This window comes from Maylandia zebra, unplaced genomic scaffold, assembly GCF_041146795.1.
Source record: "Maylandia zebra isolate NMK-2024a unplaced genomic scaffold, Mzebra_GT3a scaffold11, whole genome shotgun sequence".
Taxonomy (NCBI): Eukaryota; Metazoa; Chordata; class Actinopteri; order Cichliformes; family Cichlidae; genus Maylandia; species Maylandia zebra.
The window spans coordinates 5435668-5457328 of NW_027490041.1; positions in this window are offsets into that span (position 1 = coordinate 5435668).

The window sequence follows — 21661 nt, forward strand, 5'->3', positions numbered from 1 at the left end:
TGTGCACACAGGCCTGTGGCTTATAACCAACTCCAAGTTCAGACTCAGAGGCTGCTGAAGCTGTTTTCTGGAACAGAGACGTGTTGGATATAAAAGCAACTCTTCTTTATGTGTCAGCACTGAGGAAAGGAGCAGCTTCGTTTCTAAGTGTATGAAGGACTGTAGCAGTGTGTGTGTGAGCTTTATTTCACAGACAGAACCATGTCAAAAACACAACTTCAGGTAAAAACAATACAAAATCAAAGAGTCTGATCAGAAGGATTAAACAGAGGAGTGTGGGACTGTTTTTAACAGACAGCAGGTTAAGCCAGGCTGGAGGAGTAAACTGAGCCTCGGTGTGAGCAGCAGTGTGTTTGACAGGAAGCTGAGATAAACAGTCTGGAGCCCATTTAGTGCTTCATATGAAAGTGTGAGGATTTGAAAGCAAATCTAAAATCAAGCAGGAGTCAGTGTGAGAATGATTTGTGCTTTTCCTCAGTCAGATGCTGGGAGTTTCAGTTCATCCATGTTCAGCGTGCTGTGCTTTGTGTAACAGGAGAATATGACAGTATAAATCAAGTCTTCATGTCACTGAAAGCCTCCACAGTCTGCTATGGAGGTGCATCAGTTTGGATTTACAAGAAGAACATTTCTTAAACCTGCCACAAGATGGCGCTCCAACAGAAGGGATGTCCACAGTGTAACACAGACACACACATACTGTGTGAATGTGTGAGTGAATGGGCTTTCAACACAAGGCTTCTGCTGCTACCTTTAATGACATAATTAGCTAACAAGAACAAACTGTTAATTACCACCAAAGAACGGCTCCAGATTTTAGCTGCTGACCATTTTGTGAAACGTTGATTACATCAGCTTATTGTTGATTTTTCAACCTTAATATCAGCTGCTTTAAAGGAGCCTGGTTCTCTCGCAGTAACACTTTTCTTCACTAGATGCAGTGCAGGCACAGTCTGTGTTTCTAAACTACACACTAATGTTCATTGTTGTGCAGCTAAATCCTCCCTCTGGATGGGAAGAATCCCTGTCAGGCTTCAAACACCTGGCTTGGTGTTCTGGAGCTAATGTGTCACCTGTGAGGACTCTGAGATGAACACACAGCAGACACTTCAGTTCTCCGTCTGTGTGTCCTCAGTTTCCCAGCATGCCTTGGCTGTGGTGGTGGAGGTGAATGAGGGGGAACATGCTGCTCTGTCAGCACTCAGGTTTCATACCTGGTGATCTCAGAGGACAAAGCGGCGTTACAGCAGCGCACGTTGATGAGACCTGATGCTCTGAACAGTTCAGACTTCAGCCTCACTCTGAGAAAACAAACGACTGACTGTCAGCAGCAACTACACCTGCTCCATCAGTGACGGAGAGAAGAACTGAGACTGAGAGACATACAGCTGCAGGTCAAAGGTCAGAAACGCCCGCTCTTTGTACGGGTCAGGAGTTAGTACTGCAGAGGTCAGAGGTCAGCTTGCTGACAAACCATTTGAAACAGTTTGGAGCTAAAAGCACAACAGCAGAGGAAAGAAGAGACACTGCAGAGATGATGCAAAATATTGTGTTTTGTTCTCAGCTGTCAAAAAGTGTAACACACGTGTTCCAGCACAGCCTTTGTGTACTTTCACTTCTCCATACTGTCCATTGGAAATCCTGTTTGTTACTTTTTGATTTCAGTCCATGTGTCCAAAGCAAACTTCTGTCCCACACTTTCTCTGCTGACTCTTCACCGATGCTCAGATGATCTCAGATGATTTCACCAGAACTCATCAAAATTCGGGCTCCACAGAAACCCAGACGTCACTAAACAAGCGTAACAAGCAAAGTGAAAACTGGTCGTTCAGCTTTATTGACCAAAGATAAGCTCACATGTCACCTCATGACACAGACACTTATTTCCACAGCATGCACGAGGACTGACAATAAGTGTCTATAAAGCCACTTCTATCTGCCACACCTGTGCTTCTGTCATGGTTGCTCTCCTCTCACTCTGTCATTTATCCACAGTCTGCCTCCCTCTGCTCCGTCAGCTGACGTCCTCTCTACACCACCTGCTGTGTTTTATCCTGCAAAAACACATTTAAGAAGCGTTGCACCGAGTAACGGGAGGAACTGCTATAAAATCCATTTAAAGGAGGTGGTGCTGAGTGCTGTGACTGGGGTCCCACCACTGACATCACGGGTGGAGGACATGTTGGAAAACTGCTACAAAGTGCTGTGCAGCCAGCAGAGCTTACAGTCTGTCCTGTGTGTCATACAGGCTCTCACACTTAGTGTTTCTGTGACACATTGAAGAGAAGTTTGTGTTGTTCACAGTTGTGCTTGTACTGAGTGACAGCTGACATGACCTAACAGGAATAATGTGTCTGTGCTGAATGAGAAGTAACACACAATGAAGTCTTGATGCATCTCAATCATCCAGGAAAGTGAGTCTGTTGCTTCTGTTCATCTGGACGCAGCGTTTTGTGGGAGAAACGTGTCGTCATCATCAGGTGACGTCTTCAGTCTCAGCTGCAGGTTTCAGTCTTACAAACAGGACATTTGCATAAAGACTGAAAGCAGCTGCAGGAACGATGGGCTGGGAGCTCCGTTCCTTCATCTTAATTATGCAGATTCTCAGGACCATTGATCAACAACCACTGATCCATGTCCATGAGTCCCATTCACAGAGATGTGGGAATGGCTGCAGTCACAGCATGTAAGATGGAAATAAATGAGAAGTATTTAGCTGAAGTGGATTTGATTTATGTTACTTCTTTTTTAACTTGTAGTTCTACATTGGAAGATTATTGTGATATTGAAATATAAAAATACATTTATATTCTATTATTTTCTCAAAATAAGCGTCACACTCGTGGAAGCCGGTGTAGCCGCCGAAACGCCTGCATTTATGGAGACTTTCAGCCCCAGGTAGGCCAGTTATGGATCTTGGGATCCACATTATGTCAGCAGCTGTTCTCCACCGTGAACTGTGTTCAAACAAACACGCTCACGCCTCACAGACGACAGCTTACAGTCCTGTAGAGATAAAGTGACTTCGTACAGCCCCGTCTTCAGTCTTGTGGAGATGATCTCGATGCTTTGGTGGATGTTACTAGCTCCTGTGCAGTATTTTGTAAAGACATGATTATACCCCGTAAGCGCGTTAAAATTTACGCTAACAATAAGCCATGGGTCACTAAAAGTGTCAAATCCTGTTTAAGGAAAAAGAGACAGGCCTTTAAAGAGGGGCTGTTACCGATTTTCAGACAGCTACCAAGGAAATGAAAATCGAGATGTTGAAAGCAAAACAGACAAAATCCTTCTTGAAAGCAAATTTGCTGCAAAAACTTTTGGGTCTGCCTGGACTTGTATGAAAACCATAGCAGGGTTTCAAAATCCCCAGAGCAGCAGTCAGGTCATTTTAGATGTTTTAATTCAGACAGAGATTTTCAAATGCTTTAAACATGTTTTCTGCTCGTTTTAGTTCTTCTGATTTCAGCGAGGATATTTGGGAACTGAAACAGAAACTGAGAGATACTCAGCACTTTATCATTGAACTCAGCGATGTTAAAAAGGCCTTTCATACAGTCAATGTGAACAAGAGCCAGGTCCTGATAATATTAGTGCCGCCTAATTAAATCTTGTGCTGATGAACTCAGTCCTATATTTCAGGTTATTTTTAACAAATCCTTGCAAACACAACATGTGCCCTCTCTTTGCAAAGAAGCAGTCGTGGTTCCTGTCCCTAAATCTAAACGACTTCAGGCCTGTTGCCTCACTTCAGTTGTCATGAAAGTCTTTGAAAAAATCCTCAGAAATGTGATTATGAAGAGACTGAAGGTCAGCTGGATCCAATGCAGTTTGCATACAGGCCCAACAGAGGAGTGGAGGACGCACTTTTGACTTTACTAAATCTAATTCTTAAACATGTACAGAGTAAAGGGACTTTTGCAAGACTTCTTTTCATTGATTTTTCTTCGGCTTTTAATACAACACAGCCCCATATTTTAATTAAAAGACTTTTAGAACAGTTTGAAATCAGGAAAAACCTGCTGGGCTGGATTTTAGATTTTCTAACTGACAGGTCACAAAGAGTGAGAATAAATGGGGTTCTGTCTGACCCAGTGTTCTCCTCCACAGGTTCTCCTCAAGGCTGCGTCCTATCGCCCTTATTATTCACTCTCTATACAAACATGTGTCAGGGCAGACATGAAAACAGGGTCATTATTAAATATGCAGATGACTCTGTTATTGTCAGCTTACTGAAAGAGGGTGAAACTAACCACGGCCCAGTCATTGATGACTTTGTTCAGTGGTGGGAGGAGTCTTATCTCCAGCTGAACATATCTAAAACAAAAGACATGGTTGTTGATTTTAGGAAACAACAAAATGGGCACGGAGTCACTTTAATTAAAGGTCAGAAAATAGAGCAAGTACAATCATATAAATATCTTGGGACCATAATCAATGAAAAACTGAACTTTGATCAAAATTGCAAATCAGTTTGTAAAAAGGGTCACCAGCACCTTTATTGCCTTAGGAAACTTGTTCATTTCCACATTGACCAAAAAATTTTATCTTTGTTTTCTCGTTCTTTTATTGAGTCTGTTTTATCCTTTTGTTTGGTGGCATGGTTCGGTCAGACCTCTGTCACAGAGAAAAACTCTCTGAATCAGATAGTGAGATGGTCCAGTCGTCTGATAGCTGAGCCACAGTCTTGTTTAGCCTCCCTGTACTCTGAGCAGGTACAGAGGATGGCTTTATCAATCCTTAAAAATGGTTCCCATCCTCTAAGGGGTGAATTTCAGCTTCTTCCCTCAGGACGGAGGTTTCTATTTCCGAGATGCAGGACAAAGCGTTATAAAAACAGCTTTGTCCCCGTTGCTGTCACTGAATTAAATAAGAACTGTTTTTGATTCGAAATATTAAAGTATGTGTCACAGTGAGCTTTATATATTTACTAGGTATGTGTGTTTTTAAAGGGATGTCAAATGCTGTCATTTTTCTGTAAAGCAAATTTACCTTGCCTTTGGGTATAAATAAAGTTACCTTACCTGCAGACGCTGTGCGCAGAGGTTCAGGAGCAGAAGTCCCGTTGTAAACATATCACGGCAGACCCGACGATGTTTGCATGAACGCGCTTTTTTTAAAAGTCAGGTCAAGGCTCCAAAAGCCCAAAGGCGATATAACAGTTTGTGTTTGCTACATGGATCATTGTAGTTCAGCTTTCCTTTGTTATATTTCTTTAAGAGCTCAAAATGTGTTCATTACATAAATCAAATGTAATTTTCTCTGTAGCACTTCATGGATTTCATAAGCAACACACTGTAGTTGTTCACACAAAGCATAAAGGTAAAAACAATATACACAGTGTTATCTTCATTTTAGATGTCACAAAGTATTTGCGGCTCCCAGTGTTTTCCCGAACCCTGACCCTTTGCGTGGAAACCGGGTCCAAAAGGCTCTTTGGGTGTTAAAGGTTGCTGACCCCTGCACTAGGCCCAACTGACACATATATTTGATTCCAAATACAAAAAATAATGTGTAACCTGCTGGAAGAATGTAGGAGGTTGAGACAGGATCTCAACACTTGGTGTCTGCAACAAAAGACAACAATATGTGGGCCGATCGTGGCTCAAGAGTTGGCAGCTCGGCTTGTAATCGGAAGGTTGCCGGTTCGAGCCCCGGCTTGGACAGTCTCGGTCGTTGTGTCCTTGGGCAAAAAAGAACTTTGGGGTCCTTAGGGACGAGTAAAGCGCTCTACAAATACAGGCCATGTAATGGCAGAAACGTTCTCTAGTGTAAATCCTGACTAGTTCATTAACTACAGATCAGTTTCAGTGAACATTATTCACAGAGGGATCTGAGTTCCTTATACCAGACTCTACAGAAACTGTAACACTGTACAGCTCTGCGACTCAACAATATGACAACAATGTAACACACACTAGAATCATCAAATAAAGCCCCACTAACCACTAGAACTAACTAACTAGCACTGGACACTTGCATATTAGAGATTTCTACCACCATAGGAGGCGAGATATCATCCTTGAACCAGAGCATCCAGCCCTCAATTTCGGACATAAAAAGCGACGTGGCCAGGCATGATAACACTTTGACTGAACTGCAGGACTGTGCCTCGAACCACTCTGACACCATCGCCACTCTCCAGGCCACTGTGGAGCGTTTGTCTGCGGAGGTAAAGAAGTTAGATGAGAGATGTGGAGCTCTTGAGGCACTCCAGGAGGAATCATTTAAGAACTGCAGGAATACCAGAAGGCACAGAGGGACCCAAGATGACTGAGTTGGTTCACACCTGTTGGCGGAGGCGCTATCTCTCGAGGAGAAGCCACTCATCGATCGAGCACATAGAGTGAATCGCCAGCGTCCCAAACAAAGTCATCTTCCTCGGCCCATCATCTTGAGATTGCACTACTACCACATTGGTGAGGAAATTCTGCTGAAAGCTGCAGAGAACAAGAACCTGATGTATAAGGGTTTTTAAAATAAACATCCTCCCAGATTTCCCTCCCTCTGTTGGAAACGCAGAGCCGCATTTGCAAATATGAGAGGAAGACTACGTGGGATGACCGGCGTCAGGTACAGACTGCTATACCCTGCAAAGCTGTTAGTGACCCATGGTGATGTGAGGAAAAGCTTTAGCGATCCCAAAGAGACCGTAGACTACGCGGAGAAGCACCTCTCCCACCCACCTTCAAATGTATTAAAAGCAAGGATATATCTATATGTCTAACGCTGACACAGCACTGTGTTTCTTCTTTTCCCTTTATATTCCATGTAAAGGTGAATATGGAGCGTTTATGGAGCTCGTTTATTGACCAGCTGTCAGTTAGAAGGTAAGAGTTACTAGGTTAACAGAGGTTAGCAGTAACAGTACGGGGAAGTATATTGTGTTGTTCTTTTGTTGTTTTTTATTTTATCCTACTTTACTTTGTTATTTGGATTTTACCTGTTGTGAGTGCTTCCCGTAATTCTCCTTTTTCTTGCGCCGCTGCGGCCAGAGTTCACAACATTACATATTTTTGTATCTATAAACAGGAAGCTGACACTCTCCAGACTTTATCAAAGGTGTGAGCGTCACAGCAGAGGCCTTTGTGTCAACGTAGCTGAAGACAAAACACAGAAACACATGAAGGAGATTTTCCTGGCCTGGATTTTATACAAATATTCTGCAGTACATCAAAAATGAAAGAAAACCATTAGTCAACATATGAACATCACCTCTGAAGTTACAGAGCTTTGATTGGAGACACAGCTGAGCGTTTTGCATTTTGCATAATTAATTACATAATTAATTATGTAACCATAATTAAATGGTTACATCATCTTTAAAGTCCCCAGAGATCAGGAAAAGGGCCTGAGGGTGCTGTGTTTGGAGTCTGCTGGTTACAGTGTGCAGGACCTCACAGGCTGCTGCAGCGTTAGCAGAGGGCGGGACATACACAGCTATCATAATCACGTGTGTAAACTCTCGTGGTAGATAGTACGGTCTCATGCTAACCGCTAGCAGCTCAATGTCCTTACAGCATAGCGTCTCTTTGATAGAGAAATGCCCAGAGTTACACCATCTATCGTTCACAAACACAGCCAGACCCCCTCCTCCCTTCTTACCACTCTCCGCTGTTCTGTCATAAGAGGCTCAGCAGCTAAAGCAGCACACCTGGGTCTCCCAGCCTATTAAAAGCAGCCCTTTGCTTCACCTGCTTCACTAAACATTATTATTTTAAGCAGAGTGGTGTGATTTATGTAGGCATTGCTGTGTGACAGGATGACTTTTCTTGCACACCCACCAAATGAGGGCGCACATGCTTCCACGCCCACTGGTGACTGCACACATCCTTTCAAGGAAGCATTTCATTCATCCCTAACAAATGGAAGAAAACACTGTGCAGCGTGTTCAGGTTTGAACGTGGCCCTGGCCTCTCTCTGCATCCACCTGGCACATGCAACACACATCCACTCCCTGCTGAACTGCTTGTATTTGATGTGTTGAAGTTTTGGTAAAGTTTGAATAAATTCCACTTTATTTATAGGAACATTTCATCTGTGGACTCCTGCTTCCCCTCTCCTTGAGCCAGTTTGTGACGGGAACATGACATAAGAAAAGTAATTTATCCCTTTTTGATTCTGTGTATCTGGCGCTCATCCAGTGAGTTCACACTTGGCAGAAACAGACTGAATTTGTCTGGAGAACTTTGGCTTCAGCCAAGTTAGATAAACACACTGTGTCTCTGTCAAAACAGCAGTGTAGTTGTGGCACCCCTGTGAGGGAATGACCACATGAATATTATTTTGTGTAAAACACTCATGTAACGGGACATTTTTCATTGCTATATGTATTTATTTTCAGTTTCTTTAAGAGGATAGAAAATCCATGTAACAGGGATTCATTTTATGTTAGAAAGCAGTGAGGGCGGAACTTTGGTGCTTGCTCCGGGGTTTCGGGGAGCAGTAAGTGGAGCCCACCTTCCGCTGCTTCCTCAGACACGTTCTGGAGGAAAGCAGAGACGCATCGTGTCTTCCTTACTCTGCTCTTCACCTGCTTTTACAGGTCGGTACACGGTGCTCGCACCGAAAATGTTGTTTATTGTCACCATGGTTACCCACGTTAATGTGAATGGGAGAGTTAAGGCGGTCCGCCAAAGTTATTTATATGTAAACACGGGAGAAAACCAGAGGAGTGTCCCGCGCGACCGCACCGCGAGCCCGCTCGTTAGGTGGAGCGCTCGTGAAGCAGAGTCAGTGCGCTCCTATGCTCTGTGCAAACGTGTTGTAATGCTCCAATCAAATCAGTTCTGTGAGATGTGAATGTTAATAGTTCTGTTAAAGTGACTGAGTAGATTAGCTAGTGTAACACAAGCACTCTGAGCAACTCTGTGTAGCTAACAGAGGCATTCATGGGTTGATTCAACAAGCTGTGTTTCATGATGCACTAAATAGTGATTTTGCCAGTAAATTACTGGAGGGAACAAATGTAATGTATTTACCAATGCTGTTATTGAATAGAACTGTTTAGCCAGTAAGACACTGCAGAAGACAATGTGATGTGTTTATTGATATGATAAAAGGATGTAGCTGTTATGGAAAGAAGTGTGAACTTGAGAAACTGAACCAGTTAAAAAGAGTATATTTCACTGATGTTGTGAAATAAGTAAATGTAATTGATGTGAATGAGGAACCAGCTGAACAGTATATTGAAAGCTCATGTTTAGTGTTTTATAGCATTTATTTGTGTGAAATAAATCAGACTCAGACACGTTCTGGAGGAAAGCAGAGACGCATCGTGTCTTCCTTACTCTGCTCTTCACCTGCTTTTACAGGTAACATATTTGTCATCGAGGTCTTCATCCTTGGGACCCGTAACATAGTAACTTCTTCATTGTTATACTTCTACAGTTTTCCCATTTTGTGAGCTGTGGATGTGGAAAGTGTCTCAGTGACACATCCACATGAAAACGGCGTTACCTTCGTTCATTTGCACGTCAAATGAACGAGCTGTTTGGACTTTAACGTCACAGCTGATGCTTCGATACTCGAACTCAAGAGTTCAGCTTCCACTCAGAGGTACAAGTACACACAGCAAAGATAAACGTGTACACAAGGTTGAACCCACAAGTGCACAGCTCCAACCAGAGATGGGCAGTAATCCGATTACTTTTTTCAAGAAACGAGTAAAGTGAGGGATTACTATTGCAAAAAAGGTAATTAGATTACTGTTACTTTCCCGTAAGCATGCTGCGTTACTGCGTTACTAAAACCGCAGCTGTGTGCAGATGAACAATGGATAATCTATCGAGTGTGGAGAGAGTGTGAGCGTGCAGCGTTTAAAGCGTGGAAGCACTGACCTTACTTTGAGTTTGACTCTGTAAAAAGTGACAAAAACATTAGCATCCGCTGTTCACTGCGTGGGAAGACAACATGCTCACTCACTATGTGTTAATGGGCATGCTTATTTATAACTTTGATAAAATGTCATAAAAATAATTCCATGCCAGCTCACCATTGGTGATCAGGTAGTTTCTGTTCCAGTTCCAGTCCCATAAATCATGAAGCTTGCTGCCAGAAAAGCTTCAAATCTCCTTTGAAAGCTGTTTGTGGTCTTGATTGTGGGAGCTTCAGTTGTCTGACTCCAGCTGCCACACAGTGCTCACTGATATCATTTGCAAAAACCCCAGTGTGACAATATTTATCAGGGAAGCAGAAATCAGGAAGTGACAACTTTTCTTTGAACATTTGCTAAGGCTAAGCTGTGCTTTCTACCACAGTTGGGAATTTCCTGGTTTACAACAAATTATTGTGTCAACACCGCATAAGATTTCAAACTACAGGAAAATCACTGGAGTTATAAGAGGCAGACAACGACACACACACCACATGCATGCTGTTGCTATTTATTGTGGATTAACCTGTCAAGGGCAAGAACAAAATAATTCTGCCTCAAATACAGGAAATCATAGCTTTCCTGTATTTCCTCCATTGTTGGCATGCTGGTTAGTGCTGTTGCTCCACAGTAAGAAGGTCCTGGGCTAAATTATCCATGAATGTAAACGGCTGTGTGTTTCTATCTGATAGACTGGTGAGCTGTCCAGGGTGTACCCTGCCTGGTAACCTATCACTTCAGGGTTATTTCCCAGCCCTGCTGCAACCAGGATAGAGATAGGAGGATGGTAGTTGTTGTAGACCCATTCAATTTCAATTGAAGGATTAAAATGTTCCAGGAGCTCAACTTACTCCATCTGAACATGTTTCAATCGTGTTTTATGAACACAACATGCAGGTTTACTGAATATGAAAAGGTTGTGTTGATTTAACTCAGTTGTTTAAGTCAAAGGAGCTTGCAAAGAAGTTTCTGCCAAAGCAAAACATTTGTGTGCAACCAGTGTCCACTATTGAATCAAGTAAATCCAACATGTTTTTGTCAGTGCAAAAGGAGTTACGGTGCCTGTATTCCTGCACAATATTGTCCCGGGAGGGAGAAAAACTTTCTGGTGAAGTTTTGGTTGATTTTTGGGTTTTGCTTAACACTAGGTTGATTTTATCAGTGAGGTTTGGATTGTTTTCTTTCTCTAAGAGAGAGAAAGATGGTTTTATGCTTGGACATGTTTGCAATGGGCCCCAGTATTTGTTACTTTATTAGTATTTTATTGGTTGCGTTTGTTTGTGCTTTTGTTACAGTGCACTGAGATAAGAACATCTGAGAGGTGTGATCCACCGGTGGTGATATTTTGGTATTTTGTGAGTTCCCGATTTAACAAATCAGCTCTTTAATCCAGACCTGATTTACGAATAAATTCTTTACAAATCCTACCATGTGAATTCATGGATTTTTTTTTCACATTCTGTCTCTCACAGTTGAAGTGTACCTCTGGTGCAAATTACTGACCTCTGTCATCATTCTAGGTGGGGGAACTTGCACAATCGGTGGCTGACTAAATACTTTTTTGCCCCACTGTGTATATATATATATATATATATATATATATATATATATTAGGGGTGCAACGATATTCGTATCGATATTGAACCGTTCGATACAGTGCTTTCGGTTCGGTACGCATATGTATCGAACAATACAAAATTTGTAATTTATTTTATCAACTTTCCTTCTGACGATGCTGTCTGTGTTGAGCGCTCAGTGAATCTGCGTTCGACTACTCCGCCTAGGCTCGAGAGTACAGCCTAGGCGGAGTAGTCGAACGCAGATTCACTGAGCGCTCAACACAGACAGCATGGTCAGAAGGAAGAGCGCAGGGCAAGCTAGCGAGACAGAAGTGGACCTCCCCACCCTCATTCAGATCTGGCGTTTGGAATTATTTTGGTTTTCATGTGACGTATGACCCTGAAGGTAAGCGAGTCATGGACTCAGGTAAAACAGTATGTTGGATGTGCCATGCAATGTTCAATTACATTGGTGTGAACTAGTGTGTTAGCGCAGTTAGCTGGTTAACGTGTTGGCCGTCTAGCCCCATGCACGGGACGATCGGCGGTAGCTCGTTAACGGAGATTTGCCGTGTTGTGGCGTTAAGGTTATTTCAACGAGATTAATCTGAAAGCACTAGTGGGAACACAACGAATATGACTGCACATTTACGCCGACATCATCCTAGTGCAAAGACAAAAACAACAAGCACGCATGCTACAAACTTTAGCCGAGTCATTTAGACAGCTGTTAGCACATGATTCTCCTTATGGAGACCTGATATGTTTAATATGCTGCTGAGAATATAGCCCAGAAGAAGCGGATAGTATAGCTTTTATTTTGGAAAGAGACATTTTTCTGTAATAAACTCTCTTTTCCAAGATGAGTGATTCCTCAATCAGATACAGGGCTCGCAATATCGCTAGCCCGACGTCCCGGGGCTAGCGATTTTTTCAGTCGGGGTACCAAAATCTATCTCTGCCCTGCCCGTCGGGCTATTGTAGGAAGGAAAAATATATGTCAATACTTTTGCATTCTTTCAGAAATGTAGCTGGGTAATTATGTCATTGGGTGAGCCACTGTCAATATGTGACATATTGAAATCGCGTTTGAATTTGCGCTTGTTTTTTTGCTTTCACTTTGCAATCGCGCGAACTGTGTATAGAGAGCGACAGTACTGATTGGTGAGTGATGATAATTTGTGCACCAATTCCTCTGACATCGTCTTATTAATCGTTAGCTTACTATGCAAACATGACAAGTGAAATCTCCCGCAGCTTAAACATGTGAGAGGTTGATCGCGCAGAGAATCGCTGAGTGCGTGTGTAAAAGCAGCAGGATATATGATATATATTTTATATTATTTTAGTTCTGCTGAGCCAAATAAGACAGGTCAGGGTGAAGAAGTGACAGCCAAAGAAAACCTTACCACAAAACGGAGAAGTTATGACAAATCAGACTATAAGGCAAAAAGAAAGTGCAGCTTTATGGTTTCATGGACAAAAGAATTTCTGTGGCTGCAATATGACGAGCTATATAACCAGGGCTGCACATAAGTGGTCCACAGGTGCGTATTCGCTGTCAAAATAAAAAACACGCACAAGGGTTAGGGTTAAATTTAAAAACTGTACTTTTGAGTTAAAATATATATTTATAATTTTAATAAATGACAAATTAAAAATGCATGAACATTTTTTTGTATCGAAAAAATATCGAACCGTGACACCAAAGTATCGAACCGAACCGTGAATTTTGTGTATCGTTGCACCCCTAATGTATATATGTCTCAACGCTGTTTCTCAATAATATTAAAAACCTAAAAACTATTGTTGTGGAAGATAGAAGTCACTGTGACAGCCCTCTGACTGTGGAGGACGTTTGTAATCCTATTTCTGCACTTAAGGCCAACAAATCTCCCGGCACAGATGGTTTAACTGCAGAGTTTTATGAATCATTTTCTAATCTCCCGGCGCCGTTCTTACTGCAGCTTTTCATAGGAAGTGTAGAGAATAACATCCTCCCTCCTACTCTTACTCAGGGTCTCATAACACTTATTCCAAAGCCAAACAAAGACTTACTTCTTATTGATAATTGGAGACCCATCTGTCTGCTCAATGATGACTATGAGATTATGGCTTTAGTACTTGCTAACAGAATGAAAGAGTTCTTGGACACAATTATCGATGAGACACAATCAGGCTTTATGAGAAACAGACACCTTTCTAAGAACATGAGACTGGTTTTAGATCTACTTGATTACTCTGATTTGGTATCTGACTATAGCTTCATTCTCTTCCTGGATTTTTAAAAGGCTTTTGATACAATTGAACATCAATTTATTTTCCACTCTTTGGAAAAATTTGGCATTGTTCTGTAAAGCTATCAAAACCTTGTACACGAATGGCAATAGCTCAATTAAAACGATTAAGACTCCACCCCGAGATTTGACCTGTTATACAAGGAATCAGCACAGCTGATAAGGAGCTCATCATCAGCCAGCTAGCTGATGACACCACACTCTTCTTGAAGAATGCAAATCAAATCCGTCCAGCCCTTAGTGTTATTAGTGATTTCTCTGAGGCATCTGCTTTATGTCGAAATCTAAAAAAATGTGAATTACTAGCAATTAAAGGCTGCACTGCAAATGCTCTCTGTAACATTTCTGTTAAACAAGAAGTCACATATCCAGGACTGTTAATATCCAAAGACCAAAAGTCAAGATGCTCGTCAAACTTGTCAAACAGTGTTGGGGAATTCTCAATGGTGCTTGGTGCCATACCCTCAGGGACTTTAATGTTATATAAAAACACTGACAGCTCAATATCTGCCTCAGTCACTCTCCCTGATCCAGCTGAGTCAGCAGTGGGAAAAATCTGCTTTTCACAGGAACTTGGTAACAGCAATAAGAGAATACGTAGTTTATTCCAAGAAGATATCATGTCTCTCCCATATATAGAATATCTTACTGGAACCGACATGTTCCAGATATCACCTGGAAGACAGTCTGGATGATCCCATAAATATCTAATTGTGAACAAGGTGAAGGAAATCTCATATAAAATTCTTCATAAATGTTACCCAGCCAGTCACTATATGGTAACATTTAAAAGAGACATAAATACTAATTGAACTTTCTGTGGGGATCATCCAGAAACTGTGGCACATCTCTTTTGGTTCCTCTACACAGAGATTCTGGAAGAATTTAGCAGTTTTGTTATTGTCTATAGTTTAAGGGAGTTTTCTTTACGATGGGAAAATGTTTTATTCTTTTTCTTTAAGTTCCCCAGGAAGAATGATAAATGTTTTTTTATAAAAAAAAATTGTTAATACTTTTAGCTATTTTATATCCATAAATGTAAGTTTATTAATAAAACACCATATTTCTGCCGTTTTATAAGGATATGAATTGTACATACAATCAATTTCAGACTCAACCAACAAAAACCCTCTCAGAACAATATTTATATTGTAACAGTTGCTATTGTAATGCAGTGTATCACCACATGGCGGCGCCTCCTGTCTCACAACTGGTGTCACCCCCTTTTTGTTCTTCTTCGCACTCCTCCTGTAATGGATGCTCCCGTGTGTACACGGACTAGTGTGCTCTTTAGTAATGTGTGGTAGAGGTAGCACTTTTATTTTTGATATTGTAAATAAATGAGTACTTTTTGGAAAGTCAGAAGCTGTTGCTCATTCGCTATCCATCTGCACACCTCCGCGGCTGGCTTCATCTCCACTGCACGTTACAACTGGTGCCCGAACTTTTTCCCCTTGGACTTCAGACGATTTTTGCATCCCGCCGAGGATTCTTCTCTTCTAGCACGTGAACTGTCTCGGAAATCCCCCCAGTTTTGCGGACACTCGGACGTTTTCTCCAGCCATGGCCGCAGCCTCAGCTCAGGTGGGACCCGACTAATTTCTGGATACCGTGGTGTGCTGCTGCTCCGCTTGGGAGAAAGAAAAAGAGAGAAGCTGACTCCGCGACGCGAATGGACTCCGTGGATTTGTTATTTGTTGTTGGTTTCGTCTTCTAAGGATTAATTCTTCTGTGGAGAGCCTGGACATGAACATTTCTGCTGGCTTTTCATTCCCCTTTACCTCTGCTGAGACTGACTGTAGCACATGTAAGTGATAGCTTGGCTGACTACAACCGTTGGTGCTGGTCTTCGGCTCAGTATAACAAAACGACTTAAAACTAATCTTGCATTGAGCTCTAGTGTTGCAGACATGCTATTGTAATAACATGGTTCTGATCACTCCAGTCTAATTTCATTTGTTGGGCGAAATTTTATATGTGGTTTTTCTAAATTTAATCTTGAACGCATTTTTGCAGTTTTGTCTTTCTAGTCTGACCTAACTGACTCTTTTACTGCTATATCAATAACTGTGCTGTGCCCTGGAGCGGCTTAATTTTTTTGAAATCGCAATGGCACATTGCCCAGACGACTCTGACTCAGACATGGAACTTACCTCGTTACCTATGTGCCAGATAGTTGAAAATGTGACTCCTAGCCTTAGCCAACAAGTGGTGGAGTTAAGAACTGAGGTGAATAAGCTTAGTGATTGTTTACGTGACTCACTGAACATACAGCAGAGTTTACTAAGGCAGTGGGACCAACTCACAACAGGAAACTCTCCCCCTCCTGCAGTCCCACAGTCTCCTGTTTTCCCAATGGCCACATCGACACCTCATGTTCATGTGATGGACAAAACTGAACCCACCAACAGTACCAATCCGTTCCTGCCCAGCAACCCATTTCAACCTACAAATCCTTTCCTCCCATCTCACTCACTTGAACTCAGCAGCACTTCCAGAGTGATTGCGGCAGCTTTACATCACGCAAAGCTGGAGCCTCCTGTGTATGCTGGGGACGGAAAAGTGCAACCTGAGGACTGGTTAAATGCAGTTGGCACATACAAAGCCTCATTGAACCTAACTGATGGGCAATTGCTAAACGAACTGCCACACTTTCTTGCAAAAGAGCCCGGGAAATGGTTCAAGGCACTGAGCTCCCACATCACATCATGGGCTCAATTCTGTCAACTGTTTAAGACAGTTTTTCTGCCCTCCGACAACCAAGAACGCATCCTGAGAGGAATTTTGGATCGTGTTCAGGCTCAGGACGAGCCGCTCCCAACCTTTGTCGCCCACATGTTGAGTGAGTTTGACAAACTGAAGAGCCCCCCACCTGAAAAAGACAGAATTGACCTAATTAGTAAACATGCTCTCGAAAAATACAGAGTTGCCCTGTATGGCGCTAATGTCACTTCTGTAATGGACCTGCTGCTACGCGCTCATGAGCTTCACTCAGTGCTTGGACCACAAAGACCACAGCCTGCTTTATGTAGCAAAGACAACTATAAGCCTGAACCTTACTGCTTCAAATGCTCTCAGCCAGGGTTCACTACACGCACCTGCCCAAACTGTAACACCCAACCTCATTTGCCACAACGAGCCTCGAACACCGCTAGGCATGGCCCAGTCCAGCCATTGCCAGCACTCTGGCCCCTCTGATCCTGGCCATGAAAAGGTCAGCACCACATCCCAGCCACAATACAGGCATTCGGGAAACTACAGGGGGGGGAGGACATTTCACAGAGGCCAACCTTCCCCCAGTTACTAACGGAGCCTCACACGCCCGATTCACTACAGGGTGGACACAGTCTTGGACACTTGGAAGACAATTTTTCACAAGTCCACTGGAATACCCCACTAAGAACGAAAGTGAACTTCAATGCTTCATCTGTGGATGCTACCCTCGACACGGGTGCTTCCCTCTCGGCTGTACGAACAGATCTCATTCAAGTAAATGACTCTTACCCTAGAAACACAAGTGAGTGGAATGGTCCTGCAGTTAACCTCGCCAATAATGCTCCCTGTATCCCTGTTGGTGTTATTTGTCTCAATATTGGATTCATGAACAAGAACTTTTACCAGCGTTTTGCCATAATACCAGATTTGTCCTCTCCTTTCATTCTGGGAATGGATTTTATGGCAAGAGCTTCTGTTTCTATTCACATTCCCACTAGAACAGTCTACATTGAGGACATCCCCTGCCCACTTGCAGACAATGAAGAGGACCTTCAAAATGATTACTCACATTCACCTGGAACACTGATGTCTTTGGACTTGGTTCGCTCAGACTTAACAGCCAAACTGTCTGAAGCAAGTCTCTCAGAGAACAACAAGGATGCTTTACTAAATCTGCTCAGCAAGTTTAGCTCCTTGTTTGATGGTCAACTTGGTCGAATGGCTCTCACTGAGCACGCCATAGAGACTGGCAATGCAACACCTGTCAAACTCCCACCCTATCGCACGTCACCTGCTAAGAAACGTGTGATTGAAGAACAGGTGCAACAAATGTTGAAGGACAACATCATTGAACCTTCCACAAGCCCTTGGGCAGCTCCTGTAGTCATTGTAAATAGAGCGGCCACGGAACCAAGGTTTTGTGTGGACTTTCGAGGGCTCAACCAAGTTACCCGAAAAGACTCTTATCCCCTGCCTCGTGTAGATGAGTCTTTGGACTTTCTGTTAAGAGGAAAGTTTGTCTCGACATTGGACTTAGCGCGAGGCTATTGGCAGGTTGCTGTAGCAGAGGACTCGAAGCCTAAAACTGCCTTCATCTCTCACTGCGGTCTCTTCCAGTTTCGGGTGCTGCCCTTTGGGCTCTGCAACGCACCTGCAACTTTTCAGAGACTCATGAACTCTGTGCTTGCTGGCCTCATTTACAAAACGCGCGCAGTCTACCTGGATGACATTGTTATCACCTCACCTACCTTTGAAGAGCACTTAGTGGATCTTGAGGAGGTGCTGGGAAGACTCCAGGCTGCTGGCTTGTCATTGAAGCTCAAAAAGTGCCAATTCTGCCTCGATGAATTCACCTTTCTCGGATACCGCATCACATCATCAGGTGTTAAGCCCGATCCGGACAAAGTAAAGGCGGTTAAGGAGTTTGATACCCCAACCTCAGTGAAACACGTCCGTCAGTTCCTTGGCTTGACTGGCTATTATCGACGCTTCATTCAGAACTATCCCCGCCATGCCGAACCTCTTCACGCCATCACCAGAAAGGACAATGCTTTCCACTGGGACGACAGCTGTCGAAGGGCCATGGACACTTTGAAGGATCATGTCACATCAGCCCCGATCCTGTCATTTCCAGACTTCAACCGTCCCTTTTCCATTCACGCCGATGCATGTGACATTGGTCTTGGGGCAGTGTTGATGCAAAAGGATGACAAGGGTCGTGAGTACGTTGTGGCTTTTGCTAGTCGCTCCCTTCACAAAGCTGAACTCCCCTACTGCACTTCAGATAAGGAGTGCCTCGCTGTGATATGGGCTGTGGAACACTTCCGCCCATATGTTGAAGGTGTTCATGTTACTATCTTCACTGACCACAACAGTCTCAGGTGGCTCATGTCTCGTCAAAACCCAACGGGCCGACTCGCCCGCTGGTCACTTCGTTTGCAGGACTTTGATTTCACAATAGTGCACAAACCTGGTGCACAGAACAAAGTTCCCGACGCACTGTCACGCAACCCTTTGCCTCTGACCTGTGACAGGCCAACTGATCTTTTACCAGATCATGCTGTTATGGGCAGCCTGGACATTCGTACTCTGCCCCCCGTCATTCTGGCTGACCGTTCACAATTGAGACAGCTGCAGTTAGACGATCATGTCACAGGTCCACTCCTCAGAGACATTGAAGCAGACTCTCTGAACAGCTCGGACAATGCCACCTTGTTACAGTATGTTGTGTATGACTCTTTTGTATCACAGAGAACCCAAGTTCACATGTGCTTTGCACCCTTTGAAAGAGCTGAAACTGTTTGCCCCTACTTCCATGAGAGGCACCTTGCTGGACTATTACCATGACCACCCCACAGCAGGTCACTTGGGTGTTTCTAAGACATTGGCTAGACTGCGTTTTAGGTTTTTCTGGCCCAAAATGGCAGCTGATGTGAAACGCTATGTGATTTCATGCTCAGTGTGCCAACTCACCAAGCCAAGTCAGAAAAAAGCAGCCGGTCTTATGGTTCCCATTGTCCCCCAGAACTCCTGGGAGTATGTGGGTGTGGATTTTGTTGGGCCACTTCCCCGCACCCCCACTGGTAATGCTTATTTGATCGTGTTTGTTGACTATTTGACTAAATGGGTTGAAGCCAGTGCTGTCAAAGAAGCTACATCTCAGGTAGCAGCTGGTAAATTCGTCACTGACATTTTTGCTAGGCGTGGTACACCCACTTACCTCATTTCTGACAGAGGGTCTCCTTTTGTGAGTGAGCTTTTTGAACAGGTTGTTTCTGCCTTAGGCTCGGTGCACAGACTCACTAAGGCATATCACCCTCAGACAAATGCTACTGAACGCGTCAACCGGATTCTGAAAACTGCAATCCGCGCTTATGTAGGTGATAAGCACACATCATGGGACAAGTTTCTCCCTCAGATTTGCTTTGCTCTGCGCACCGCCCCCCATGACAGTACAGGTATGACTCCTGCCATGATGCTTTATAGTCGTGAGTTAGACACCCCGCTTGACCTTATCACTCAGCCTTCTACAGCAGGTGTTGATGAACCGGGTGTGCCTTACCCTGAGACTTTGAGAGCCTCCCTGCAGGAAGCTCACAACCACGCCAAAGCAGCTTTGGACTATAGCCATGACAGACAAAAACATTACTATGACTTGAGACATCGACATGCCACGTTTCGTGTTGGTGACCTTGTGAGAGTTAAGACGCACCCCAGGTCAGACGCTCAGTCTAACTTTACTGCTAAACTTGCACCACTGTTTCAGGGACCATTGTGTGTATCTCAGAGACTCAGTGATGTTAATTACAGGCTCACTTGGGTGGACGCCGGTGTGGATGCAGGTGTTTATCATGTTGTGAACATGCAACCGTTCCATACCTGGGACTCTCTCACTTCCAAAGAACATTCTGTTTCATTGCCTGCTGAGAGAGAGACCGCAGAGGGTCGGAACTCTGACTCTCAGGCCCACCCTGGCCCCCCTGCAGACACTGACATTGACTCTAAGCCATTCCCCTTTGATTTACCGGACATTGACTCTTCTTCTGGTGTGGGCGCTGTTCCAGAGAGTGTTTCACCCAGATCTGTCCAGCACCCAGCTGCTGGTGGACATTACAATCTCAGGCCCAGACGTTGCCCCAGAGTTACGTCTGGCTGGAGCAACAAAAGATGGACTAATGATTTTCACACAACCAGGCTTGATCTGAAGTGAAATGTTTTGGTTAAATCTGTTTGATGCTGTCTTGTTGCATTGCTACTTTGAGTCATGATATGTAGATGTTTCTGTTTGCTCTACTTAATCCAGTTTTATGGCTCTTTCGTGCGTTAAGGTTCATTCTTGGCATTTACTTAGAAAAAAAAAAAAAGAACAAAAGAAAAAAGTGAAAAAAACTAAGAAAACTGATTTTCCACTGTACATATTCGTCTTATTTTCATCAATTTCATTTTTAAATGGTCTTTTGCCCTGTGTGTGTGTGTGTGCACCAATCTTAGCTGTAACCTCTATGTATAGGGTACTGTTAGGTGTGGTGTGTGCTTTTTCAGCTGTGTACGGCTGAGGATAGCCTTTTTCTCACCAGGGGGGGACTATGTAACAGTTGCTATTGTAATGCAGTGTATCACCACATGGCGGCGCCTCCTGTCTCACAACTGGGGTCACCCCCTTTTTGTTCTTCTTCGCACTCCTCTTGTAATGGATGCTCCCGTGTGTACGCGGACTAGTGTGCTCTTTAGTAATGTGTGGTAGAGGTAGCACTTTTATTTTTGATATTGTAAATAAATGAGTACTTTTTGGAAAGTCAGAAGCTGTTGCTCATTCGCTATCCACCTGCACACCTCCGCGGCTGGCTTCATCTCCACTGCACGTTACAATATGTTGATTTTTTTCGCCTACTCATATCATCATTTTTTTACTCCTGGTTCTGTATGTTCATGTTCTGTTCTTTTGTAAACTTCATCTGTTTGTATGTTGTATACTCATTGTGTTTCAATAAAGTTCGATTTAAAAAAAGGTACGTTCTAAACGAAGCTTCATACGTCACTGATCACGTGACTCTGGCCAAACGAATCAAGCCTCGACACGGTGCTTCTGAAGCAGCGCGTTGATCTTTCTGACACACGTCAGCTTCAAGCGGACCATCACTACCTCTCACATCTAAAGGTGTCAAGGTAACTTTGAACTGAGTTCAGTCAATCTGGAGTTTTTCCAAGTTTTCTGT